Raw genomic sequence first — 12768 nt, 5'->3', positions numbered from 1 at the left:
CACAGCTTCTGGATCTCAGCTTAGAATCCTTTGCATGAAGGTTTGTAAATACAGTATGAGCCACACCAAAGGATGGATGATGAAGTCCAAAAGAAGAATTCTACCTCTGTACTTCATGTGATATAGTGATCTAGCAGTGGATCGGAACATCCATGGTTTGCATCTGGCATTTGCTGAGAACTCACCTAGGAAAGCAAGCCCCCAACTGAAATAGGGGGATTATTTATTTATTTAGAAAATGTGTATGCCAGCCTTCCAGACCTGCTCTAGATAAGAGTATCGATCAAATTTACAGAGCAATTTGAAGGATTACAATGTTGTGTGTGAAGCACTTCGAGCATTTAAAAGCTTATAAGGACAGTACTTCTCAAACCAAGCACTGCTCAAGTGTTTTACATCTGGTTCACAGTTCTGGGCTTCAATTATTCTAATTCCACTTTAATAAATGGAACTATTCTGGATGCAATGGTTCAAGAGGAGGGGGTCAACCTCTTTAATTTATATTCTTATAGATATTTTTGCCCTACCCAATTGATTAATGATTAAGGTAAGATGAATTGATCAAGATGTTATAAAAAGGAACTGGATCCCAAATGCAATCAAAAGAAGGCATTTCTAGAAGGGGTTCTCCCTTGCCTTTGCCTCTGCCCTCTTGGATGTGGGGAGAAAGTATCCCTCACTTGTGCCAGCAGAATGCTGTTTGCTCCTCTTGCACAACAGTGAGGACATTATCTCTCCTAGTTCCCCCCTTTTTCTGCACCCCACTGTGATGGGGGTGGAAAGTGCCAACCAGTAGCAGCTGACTTGTGGCAACCCTGCAGAATTTTCAAAGCAAGGGACATTCAGAGGTGGTTTGCCATTGCCTGTTCTCTGCATAGCAACCCTGGACTTTCTTGGTGGTTGCTCATCCAAGTACTAACCAGGGCCGACCCTCCTTAACTTCTGATCTGATGAAAGCTGGCTAGTCTGGGCCATGCAGGTGAGGGGGCACCCCACTGTATCCCATTTCATATCGTCCAGAATTCTCATCTGTGTCTTTGAAAGGAGCATACTAGTGTTGCCAGGAACCTCCTAGCAACTGATATCAGTGCATCACCAGTGATACAGGATGTGCTGGTATTTGGGCAAAAATTTTGCAGTTTTATCCAAATTCTAGAGTGTCCAGCATTGCAGGTGACATGCTGATGTCACTTCCAGTGCGCAGCAGAAGTGATGTCACCACATCAGTGGCCTAGGCCTCCACCTGTTCTGGTAAGTCCCCCACCAGCCAGCTGATCAGTGGTGGGAGCAGGGGTCTGGCAACTGGAGAAAGGGGAAAGCAGAAGAGATGAGCTACTTCAATGTGAAGGTGTTTGAATACAACCCTTCATACTCTCCTTTCACATATTGTGATGGAATCAAAGAGGCAGTGTATAATTAAGGTATGACTTTCTTACCCTCCGACCAAGACATTCATCTGTTGTGGTATCTCTGGAAAATAATTGCATCACAAATGTCCCAGTTTTTATGGATGCCTGTTCACACCAGTACATTGCTGGCATGTCTAATTACTTAGCAACAAACTCCAAAACAGAATCTGACCATTAAAAAAAATGCTCTTCTGAATGAAAGATTCAAGGGGACAGCTGCAGTTAATATAAATTAAACTAGTTAATGGCAAGTGAGGAGGGGAAAAACCAGCAACTGCAGCTTACTGTTCCTCACCTTCATGACTTTTCAGCAAGTCCTTACCATGGTCTCAGTCCTTATGGAAGTGAAGTTTAGGTAAGACCTCACCCTAGTGCACCACAGATACCACCAAACCAATTAAACAATATTGAGAGAGGTGGCTGAATAAAGTCTGCCCCTGCCTCCTGCCTCTGGTATTTCAAGGAGGTCTCCCAGCCAAGTATTTGCCAGAGTTGACCCTGCTTAGCTTCTGAGATCTGATGAGATTGGGCTTGCCTAGGCTATCCAGGTAGTCTTGAAGTGGCTTACCTCATTTTTCCAAGGTTGGGGACAAAGGGTGGCACTGGGAGAGAGAATAGAGGGTGGCACTGGGAGAGAGAATGTCAACTAGGCATCCCCAAGAATGTAGGGTTCCTCAAGGGCAATCCTCTCCCCAATGTTGTTTAACATCTATATGCACCCCTTTGCCCAACTGGTGTGGAGTTTCAGGCTGGGGTGTCACTAGTATGCTGACAACATCCAGCTTTATCTGTTGATGGCCAGCCAGCCAGATATCGCCCCAGCAAACTTGGCTGAGGGGTTGGAGGCTGTGGTGGGATGGCTGAAGAAGAGCTGGCTGAGACTGAATCCTACTAAGACAATGGTCAACTCCAGACTAGATTACTGTAACTCGCTCTATATAGGCTACCCTTGAGACTGACCAGGAAACTCCAACTGGTACAGAATGCGGCTACTTGGGTCCTTACGGGACACCATGAACAGCACAGCATGAGCTGTACTGGCTTCCAGTGGAGTACTAGATCAGGTTCAAGGCCTTGGTGTTAACCTTTAGGGCCCTTAATGGTCTGGGGCTCACGTACCTTCGGTACCGCCTCTCCTCACATACCCCAAGAAGAGCATTGTGCTCAGCTGATAAGAACTTATTGGTGCTCCCTGGCCCGATAGATATCCAGCTGACCTCAACCAGAGCCAGGGCATTTTCCACCCTGGCTCCAACCTGGTGGAACTGTCTCCCAAACAACATCCATGCCCTGCGAGACCTTATGCAGTTCCGCAGGGCCTGTAAGGTAGAGATGTTCCATAAGGCATTTGGCTGAGGACAGCAATGGTTCCATCTGTCTGGCATTCCCACTCCCTGCTGCCCCCTGTGAGGCAGTGGCACAACTGGGAGTTCTGAGCAGTGTTCCCTCTAAGCTGAGTTAGTGTGAGTTAGCTCAAAGTTTTTTAGCCTCCAGCTCACACATTTTCATCTTAGCTCAGGAAGGATGGCTCCAGAGTGGACTAATTTATGCAGCAGCCAAATCGCTCACTCACAACTTTAATGCCAGGAGCTCACAAAGTAGAATTTTTGCTCACAAGACTCCACAGCTTAGAGGGAGCACTGGTTCTGAGCATCATCTATTTAGGCTTATTATTGTGTTTTTGTTTTTTATTGTTTTAATCATATATTGATTATATTGTACTGTTGTACACTGCCTGAATCCTGTCTTTACAGGGGAGTGTTGTTTAAAAATCCAATGTGGTGGTGGTGGTGGTGGTGATGATGATAAAGTTGAACTGACACCAAGAGGTTTCTTTTAAATTCAATGTATATTTTTTCTCTTGTATCTCACTCTCTGATTAATAATACCATTCCCTGCCTAAATGGGATGGGGTGTGTGCTTTGCCCGACATCTTTCAGGAATGCTGCATGAAACACCATTGTACATAATGAAGGTGGATGCCTCATGTACTGCCACCACTAAGAAGAGACCTTGGAGGTGCATTATGCTCAGGCATTTTGGGAGTCCTTCTCAGGTTGGCACAGAAAGGGGTCTTTGCTCCTCCCTCCTGCATCACATGGTTGGTGAAGAAGGACTACTATAATTAGATGTTGTCATGTTATTGGCTGGTTAGGCCCTAACTAAAGTTAGCACAGGCACTGGCAAAAACATAGGGTAAACAGGCATCTAAGGATGATGGAAAGTTTACTCAAGTCAGGCCCCGGTCACACTGGGGGAAAAGGTGCGGCTGAAGTGCGGCTTTTTTGAGTCACATCAAAAGAGAAGCATGGCGGCAGGATCAGACAGATCCCCTGAGCTGCTGCGCAGTTGCTCCCCGGCACGATCAGATGCTGGGGGGAAGCCACAGATCGGTGAGTGAGGCGAGCCCGCTGCGCATGTGTGCGCATGCGCAGTTCTACAGGGCCTCCGTATGCTGCAGGGAGATGGGTGCATCGGCGATCAGACGCCGGCCCGTGCTGTGCATCAACAGGTGGGTAGTACTCTTTTGGTGTTCCTGCAGCAAGTGCATTGTTACCAGTCTTGTATTTAGGGAGAGAAGGTGGGACATGAGTGCTTTAGATAAATAAATAAATAAATAACAATCTATTGTTGCATTTCCCTTTGCCTTTAACTAAGTCATCAAGTCTGTTTACCTGCCATTCATCTTCTCCATCTTAAGAGCATCAACAGAGCATCTTGCAGGAAGACACCAAGAGCTGCCTAGCCTATGCTACACTTGTGCAGGTCCATCCCCATAGCAGTTTGCTACCCTTGCCAGTCCTTACGTTTTAAAATATGTCCTCTCTGTTGTTGGGCTTGAAAATCGGCTTGCTCAAAAATCACTGAAACATGAGACCTGCTATCACTAATTTAAAATCAATCTCTCTCATTAATGATTATGATAAGCTTGTACAACAGTGACATTCATTTGTATATTTTAGCATTTCACAGCCGCCACAGAATGCAAACGCCTGACATTGGAATCAGTTTGATTTCTTTCATGATTGAAGATATTAAGCGCTACAAGACCATTGAAATTTCGATCTGATTAGGATCAAAATTCCTCAGGATCAAAACACTTTCTTTTTTCCCCCTACAGTTTTACTAATTGTGTGCTACTTGACATTGTGGAGTTATTCCACAGCATGATAGCAAAACTTGTGAAGTATGTTTCTACTGTCAGGAATTATCAGCTCATTCTATCTGTTTTCTTCATGCACTTAAGGTTATTAAAAGAACAAAAAAATATATAATTGATATGTAGAATGCGAAAGTCTGAGTTTATTTGTAGCTGAGAAACTGAACTATGAAGTAATATTAAGTGTGTCAATAGGATTTTCCAAGCAAATGTATGTAAAAGCAGCCATGTAACTGAGGAAAATCTGCAAAAAAAACCCCTTTCTATACTGACGAGCAAATGCTCTTTGAAAATGGGAAGTGATAAATAAAATAATCGTGAAGCAGGTTTGTTTTCAGAAAATCTGGATTGCTTCAGCTACTAGAAACAAGTTCAGATTATATAAGAGAGAATGCTACCAAATGTCTTCATCAGAGACCTTTGCTTTATGGGAAATGAACTGACCTTGCTTACTGTTCCTAAGGGACTGTGTTTCTTATAGCTGTAAATCAAGTCTTGAAGAAATAGGATGATGTTCTCCAAGCAATAGCTGAGGGTGACAAGTATCTTCTTTGTCAGTGTCAGGTTTATGAATGTAGACCTCAATTAAGATTCCAAAATGGAAAAAGTACATATATCTGTAGCCACACACACTAGTGACAATATTCAACAAGCAATATATCTGCTTTGAAAATCCTGGTACGTAGTCCAATATTTGTCCAGCAGTATAGTCATGACATCCTCCAGCAGTCTTGACTCCCTTCCACATCCTGCTGAGTTCCTTGCCAGAAAGTGCTTGATGTTACTGTTCAATGAACATCATTATTTTTCCCCAATTAATTGAGGAGACATATGCTTCCACATTATGTGACACATATCCTTTTTTTTAAAGCAGCAAATGTACTTGCTAAATCAGAATGGAGTAGCTTTGTCATATGAAGACAATGCCTTTTAAAGAGGCCTTTTCATATATTAAAGTGAGAGAAAGTAACTTAATTACTTTTCTACCTCTCATTGTTATTGGCATAGAAAATACTAACATTTTAAACCTAAGCTAAAGAGAGCTATTTGATAGCAGTTGATATAGATGACCAGATTCTCCAATGAGTTATTCCAGAGAAGTTCCATAGCATGAATTCAGGGTACACTGGATGACTGAAGCTCAGATGCCTTACTGCTGGGATTGCACAATGCATTTTTCTTCTGTACCAGAAGAGAGGATGGAATGCAAATGCCTGGTTAAATATAATGCTGGGCTGGGCAAGTAAAAAATGATCCAGGGCAAGATCTCACATGATTTTGATTCACTGGGATAGATCCTACCCCTATCCTATCACTGCACTGAAGAAATTTTATAGCCTTCCTTTAACTTAAGTGGCTCTTCCTCTGGAAGAGGACTCCTTGGTAGATAGTTAAAGACTGGAACATAGTTCTCCTAGACAGAGGCTGCCAGGGAGAGGGAAGAAAGGAAAGCTGAAGACAGTTGGCCAGATAAAAGTAGGTTGGCTGGTGGGTGGGTAGGAGAGAAGGAAGAAGGAAAACAGGAGAGGCTATGGGGACTTTCAGAGAACGGAAAGAGGAAATGGTGGGGAAGGGGAAAATGGGATGCCCTACTCCTTGCAGATCCCCTGCTTATAGGACAAAAATTGGAATCAGTTTGATGCTGTTGCAGAATCGTGTAAAAGTCAGGATTCTATAAAAACAGTAAAATGAAAGCATCTGCTTAGTGCCATGGCAACAAAAAAGGGGCAAATTTGGCGATAGGAACTGTCAGGAAGCTGATCAAAAGTGAAAGATCATTATGGAAAACTGTGACTGTCACTATTGCAATACAGTGTGTAGTTCCAATCAGCATAACATTCAGCTGAAGAAGTTACAAAAATGGTCAACTTATTCTGAAGTATCTCTATGAAGAAGGCTGAAGAAGTTGAAGGGCCCAAAGACATTTGAGGCTGGCCCCATATATTTTTAAAGGGTAATTGTAATGCTTGAATCAGTTTTAATGGGGAAGGCAGTCACATCAGACTATCAAGCATCATGAGAAGGACATGGAAACTTGTGGGGTCAAAACAAACAGAGACTATATTCGCATGGAAAGTGAGTGCCAGTATGCATTTTCCATGCAATCAACTTGTATAAAGTAATAAGAGGGCAAAATAGAGGGGAAAAACAAGTGGAGCTTAAAAAGGCAAAGCTCTCTGAGACCAATGATTAGCCTACACCAACTCAGTGATCAGTAGGCTCTACTTTGGTCTGACAAACTAAGATGAAGTCTGTATACATCAGCTAGTAAGATTGATTACTTGTATTAATCTAGTAGTTTGAATAACAGCTAGGTATGCTATAGAGATATGCTGTAGGAACATAAAGTGTGCCGTGAACAATAAAGAGTGCATTGCATCATTTGGTCTTGTTCTGTAAGAACTGTAATCCACCACAGATGAAAAAAGATCCCTTGAGTAGAGAAAAGTCTGCTGGACTTCACCAATACAATGAACTGTTGCAAATGAGTTTTTCCCTCAAGCCCAATATCACCTGAACACAGTAGCAGTGATTCAACCCCCTAATTAAGATTGGGCTACACTATGTGGACAGAGGGAGCTTAACCCTTTCTCTTACAATTTTGCTGAACTAATGCTTTTCACCCAATGCTATTAGTGGCCCTGAAAAAGAAATAACACGGGAAAAGACAGAGTGCCTGTCTTCTTCCCTTCCAAAGCTAATAAGAGTATGTGATTACAGGGGAGGAATTTCAATTCTCCTGGGGAAAAGGGTTAAACTCCCCCTCTCTCCTCGTAATCTGGTTCTGATCCAAACTGGGGCCTTGCGTGGCTAATATCATCCTTTTAAATCCATGATAAGAAATGCTCATGGATCTTCCAGCATCTGTTATTTCTGTGGCTTAGAAACAGAACAAAGGGGAAAAGTGTGACATCTTAAATTCTAATAGCAGTCATAATATCTTTGGATACTTAAATCCAGTGACTGGAGCTGTGAATGGGCAAGACAGATATTTCTAAAAATCTGAAAAGGGCCCTAGGTTTGCAGAAACACTGGGCAGCTTACAAAAGCTAAAACATGATAAAAAGGAGCACCTGTAGCTTTAAAAAAACGATTCCCTCAGTGGCTGTTGCTAAGCAACCATAGTATTCCAAGCTTGGCTCTGTCAGTAAAAGGCAGGGGGAGGGGATGGGCCCTTTCCAGGCATATTTTGGCTTTTGAGGGAGAGGTTCTTGGGGCCTGACAAGGGTTGCCAACTCCCAGTTGGGAAATTCCTAGAGATTCTGTGGTAGATTCTGAGGAGGACAGGGTTTGGGGAAGGGAGTGGCCTCAGCAGGACATAATGCCACAGAGTCCACCCTCCAAGGCAGCCATTTCCTCCAGGGTGACAGATCTCTGTTGTTTAGGGTACAGTTGTAATCCTGGAGATCTCCAGGTCCTGCCTGGAAGTTGGCAACTCAAGGCCTGGCAAACCCTTTCGGTGACTTGACACCACCTGACTCAACTAGGCCTGGCTGCTTGCTACTGTTCAACAGCAGCCACCCTGTGAAAGCCAGTGTGATGCAGCAGTTAGAGCTTCAGAGTAGGGTCTGAGACCCAGGTTCAAATCCCCATCTTGCTGTGGAAGCTGATGGGGTGATTTTGAACTAGTCACATACTTTCAGCCTAACTTACCCACAGGGTTGTTGTACATATAAAAAGGAAGAGAGAATAATGTATGCTGCTTTGGTTCCCACTGTGGAGAAAGACTGTAGATTCTCTAGGTAGGGGCTGCAGGGGAGGGGGCTGGAGATGGAAAGCTGAAGAGAGAGGGGCAGATATAGGTTGGCTACTGGGTGGGAAAGAGATAGGGTTGACAACTCCAGGTTGCGAAATTTCTGGACATTTGAAGGGTGGAGCCTGGGGAGAGTGGGTTTTGAGGAGGGGAGGGAAATCAGACATGTATAATGCCATAGATCCACCCTCCAAACCAGCTGTTTCCTCCATGAGAACTACCTCCAGGTGAGGGCTGGAGGGCACCTGGAATTACAACTGCTGTTCAGATGAGAGATCAGTCCACCCTGAGAAAATGGCAGCTTTGGACGGTCTATGGCATTATACCATGCTAAAGTTGTTTGAATTATGGTGCTGGAGAAGACTCTTGAGCAGGGGTCATTTCGTACAAAAAAGAGCTGCAGGAGCTCATTAGCATATCTAATAGGCTATTAGCATAATAGCCTATTAGCATATGTTACACCCCCTGACATCACCGGAAGTGATGTCAGAAGGGGATGCAAAAAGGGGGGGAGGCATCTTCAAAACCCTTCCCTTCCCCAGGTGGGCTGGAGGGGGGAGCGAAGAGAGAATGGGATTAAAGTTTAAATCCCTTCTCTCTTCGCTTCCCCCCTCTGCCTTGGCAGGCTGGCTGGGGAAAGGAAGGGGAGGCTTTTGAAGATGCCTCCCCCCCTTTTTTTGCTTCCCCAGCTGACCTGCCAAGGTGGGGTGGGGGGGAAGCGAAGAGTCTCTCTGGAGTCGCACCAAAGTGGCGGCACGATCTTCCCATTATATTCTATGGGGCCATAGAATATAATGCGAAGATCGCGCTGCCCCTGTGGCGCGACTCTAGAGAGAAGGAGCTAGGAGGCGGGGAGCTGGGGGCGTGGCTTGTGCCCTCCTGGACTGCGAGAGCAGTGCTCTGGCACGCTCCGGCCCCAAATGACCCCTGCTCTTGAGAGTCCCTTGGACTGCAAGGAGATCAAATCAGTCAATCCTAAACGAAACCAACCCTGACTGTTCCCTGGAAGGCCAAATATTGAAGCTGAAGCTCAAATACTTTGGCCACCCTGACAGGCTGAAAGTATGTGAAGGGAGTACTCACTGGAGAAGACCCTGATGCTGGTAACAGAAGACTGACGGTAACAGAAGAAGTGGACGGCAAAGGATGAGATGGTTAGACAGTGTTATCGATGCAACAAACATGAAGTTAAGCCCGCTCCGGAGCACGACGGAAGACAGGAGGGCTTGACATGATGTGGTCCATGGTGTCGCAAAGAGTCAGACTAGACTGTGCAACTGAACAACAACAACAAGGTTGTTCCCCCCTCAACCCTCACCATTCCAAGGCTTCACACCCGAAATCTCCAGGAATTTCCCATCCTAGAGCTGGCAAACCTAAAGGAAACTGATCTCTGTAGCTGGGAGATCTATTGTGATTCCTGGGGAGTTGCTGCCACCACTGCTGCTGGGGGGGGGGAAGCAGGCAGGTGGCTGGGAGAGTGATGGAGATAGAAAGAGAGAGTGAGGGGAAGAAAGAGAGAAAGAGTGATGGGATGGGGGACAGAAAGAAAAATATGGGGAGGCAGAAAAGCAAAAAGAGTGATGGGGCAGAAAGAGGGAACATGACATGCATGGAGAAAAGAGAGAGAATAAGAAAAGGGGTGGTAAAAGAGAAAAAAGAGTGTGAGAGAGGTAGGGGGAGAGGGGAGGAAGCAAAGGAATGGGATAGCCACCCCACAAGTTTCTTTATTTAATTTATTAAATTATCAGTGGTGTAGAGATAATGAATCAAATTCTTCCTCTGATTCAGCAGTACAAATAAAGTTGATTGTCAATAATACATGACACAGCAAAGGACAATAATACATGACACAGCAATTCATGAGACACATGATTAACTTTTGGAATTCATTAACACAGAATGGTCTGACAGTCACTAGTGGATAAATTCATAAGGATAGGTCTATCAGCACCTCCAAACAGCAAAGAATTAGGTCTGTCAAACAATTCAAGTGTTTTTCTTAGTGGGTTAATTTATATCTTATTGGTATATTTAAGTGTGAGTTAACATACAGGTCAATAAACAAAAGCTATAACTTATTGTTAGAAGGCAACTAGAATGATAAAAGGGTTGGAACACTTTCCCTATGAAGAAAGGTTAAAGCACTTGGGGCTCTTTAGCTTGGAGAAACGACGACTGAGGGGCGACATGATCAAGGTTTATAAGATTATGCATGGGATAGAGCAGGTAGAGAAAGAAGAACTTTTCTCCCTTTCTCACAATGCAAGAACTCGTGGGTGCTCAATGAAATTGCTGAGCGGTCAGGTTAGAACAGATAAAAGGAAGTACTTCTTCACCCAAAGAGTGATTAACACATTGAATTCACTGCCACAGGAGGTGGTGGCGGCTACAAGCATGGACGGCTTCAAGAGAGAATTAGATAAGCACAAGGGGCGGGGCCCGCGATACTTGCGGGGGGGAGGCAGAGGAAGCAGCAGGAGGTAAGTACCCCCCCATCCCGCTGGTTCCCCGTCTCCTCCACCCCCATGCCTTTCCTCCCCCTTGCCTCCCCCCCGGCTCCTCGCCGTTTCCCCGTGGCCCCGAAGCGTGTGCCGAGTGGCGTGCCGCTCGGCCCCCACTGCTCGTTCTCCCCCCCTCCGGCTCCGAAGCGAGGGCCGAGTGGCACGGCGCTCGGCCCTTGCTGCTGGTTCCCCCCCCGGCCCCAAAGTGAGCGCCGAGCGGCATGCCGCTCGGCCTTCGCTGCGTGCCGCCCGCTCACCTTCCAAGTGGCGGCGGCAGCGGTCGCAGAGCGTTCCCTGCGCATGCGCAGGGGACGCTCTGTGAGTTTCGGGGGGATTTAAACATCCCCCTGATGTTATTTTCCAGGTTTAGGATTTTTGTGCACACGTGGGGACCGCCCCACGTGCGCACAAACCTCTCCCTCCCCCCCAGGTCCCCCCGATGTGCGGATTTAAGTATCCGCACACCAGGGGACGACTTGAGAATTAGATATATAGATATGGAGCAGAGGTCCATTGGTGGCTATTAGCCACAAGGTATAGACTCTGGGGCAAGTGATGCTCTGTATTCTTGGTGTGTGAGGGGCAACAGTGGAGGGCTTCTAGTGTCCTGGCCCCACTGCTGGACCTCCTGATGGCCCCTGGTATTTTTGGCCACTGTGTGACATAGTGTTGGACTGGATGGGCCATTGGCCCGATCCAACATTGGCTTCTCTTATGTTCTTAAGGAAGTTCATCTGTAACATTTTCCTTTTTATTCCCTATGAGAAACACCCCTGAAACAAAATAGCCTTCTACAATGAACAAATACAGTTTTAATGAGTGCTGCCATTTTGAATTTGCCATAACAATGAAAACTGTTAATCAGCTAAAGATTTAGTTGCTTAATATATGTCAAACTCAGGCCTCATTGCCATGTATTTGTTAAATGTCTGCCTTTGGTTTCTGTAGTTCACTGTCTGGTTTAATTTTAGCTGGGAATTGGAGGGGAGTGTATGGGGGCGTGCGTGAGACGGCTTTGCTGAGAATTGCACTGGCTTGTAACTGCGTTCATGGAGGGCCTCCCTATAGTGGGAAGAATGCATGCTTGGCCTTGAGTACCAGACACTGGTAGATAATGTAACCATATGCTTGCAGGTGCTGCGGGAGGGTTAACGAAGCACAGTAGATTTGGCAGGCTGGATGTCTGGATGTGATTGGACTGGTCACTGGGGGGGTTGTTTAAATTATGTATAATATGGGAACTGGCACCAAGGGAGTCAGTTCTGACACAGATTCGTCTATGCTTTGAGACCTTTTAACCTCTCAATAAACAAATCACTGCCAAGAGAGTGTTGTTGGGAGTGAGTTCCTTCAAGACCTGACAATCTACTGATTAAATACTTACAGCCCTAGCAAGAACCAAGCCTTCAAGTTCAGAGGCACTGGGAATGAGCGCATCATGCACTGCTTGTGAGAGTCATAACAGCTCTGTATTTGGCAACTGCTGGAAACAAAGTGAGGGACGGGATAGACTACTAGTTGACTCAGGGTGGACAATATTCATATCTTAAGCTCTTTCAGAGCCTTTTAAAAAAGGGTTTTGTTAGAGACCATCTCAATCCCCCTCACTGGCAATAGTGGTTTTAGGCCTACTAATCATTAAAGGAAGAAGATAATTTACATTTAAACTGTAAAAGAAGAACATGCTATGTTTATACTGAATGACTAGCCACAAGTGCTTGAAATGACCAGGGGTTTCCCTTCCCACTGCAGCCCCCACCTCCGCTCATTCCTCCAGTATCCCCTGTTTTCCTGCAACTGCATCATGTGAGATAAGTTGGTTGCAGCAGGAGGGGGGAGGAAAGGAAGTTCTATTCTGCTACTAGAAAATTTAGCCTGGATCCAGCCACAGGGCATATCCAGAGGGTAGACCAGGCTCTTCCTTGCAAAATGGTCTCTTCT

At 45.4% G+C, this 12768-nt stretch overlaps 1 protein-coding gene across 1 annotated transcript in view; it reads right to left on the bottom strand.

Annotated features, from left to right (window-relative positions):
• LOC107108841 (neuronal PAS domain-containing protein 3-like) overlaps window positions 1-12768 on the bottom strand; it is a 566078-nt gene that overhangs the window by 27994 nt on the left and 525316 nt on the right.

Source organism: Gekko japonicus, unplaced genomic scaffold (assembly GCF_001447785.1).
Source record: "Gekko japonicus isolate JY-2015 unplaced genomic scaffold, Gekko_japonicus_V1.1 scaffold724, whole genome shotgun sequence".
Classification (NCBI taxonomy): Eukaryota; Metazoa; Chordata; class Lepidosauria; order Squamata; family Gekkonidae; genus Gekko; species Gekko japonicus.
This window is presented reverse-complemented; position numbering and strand designations above follow the sequence as displayed.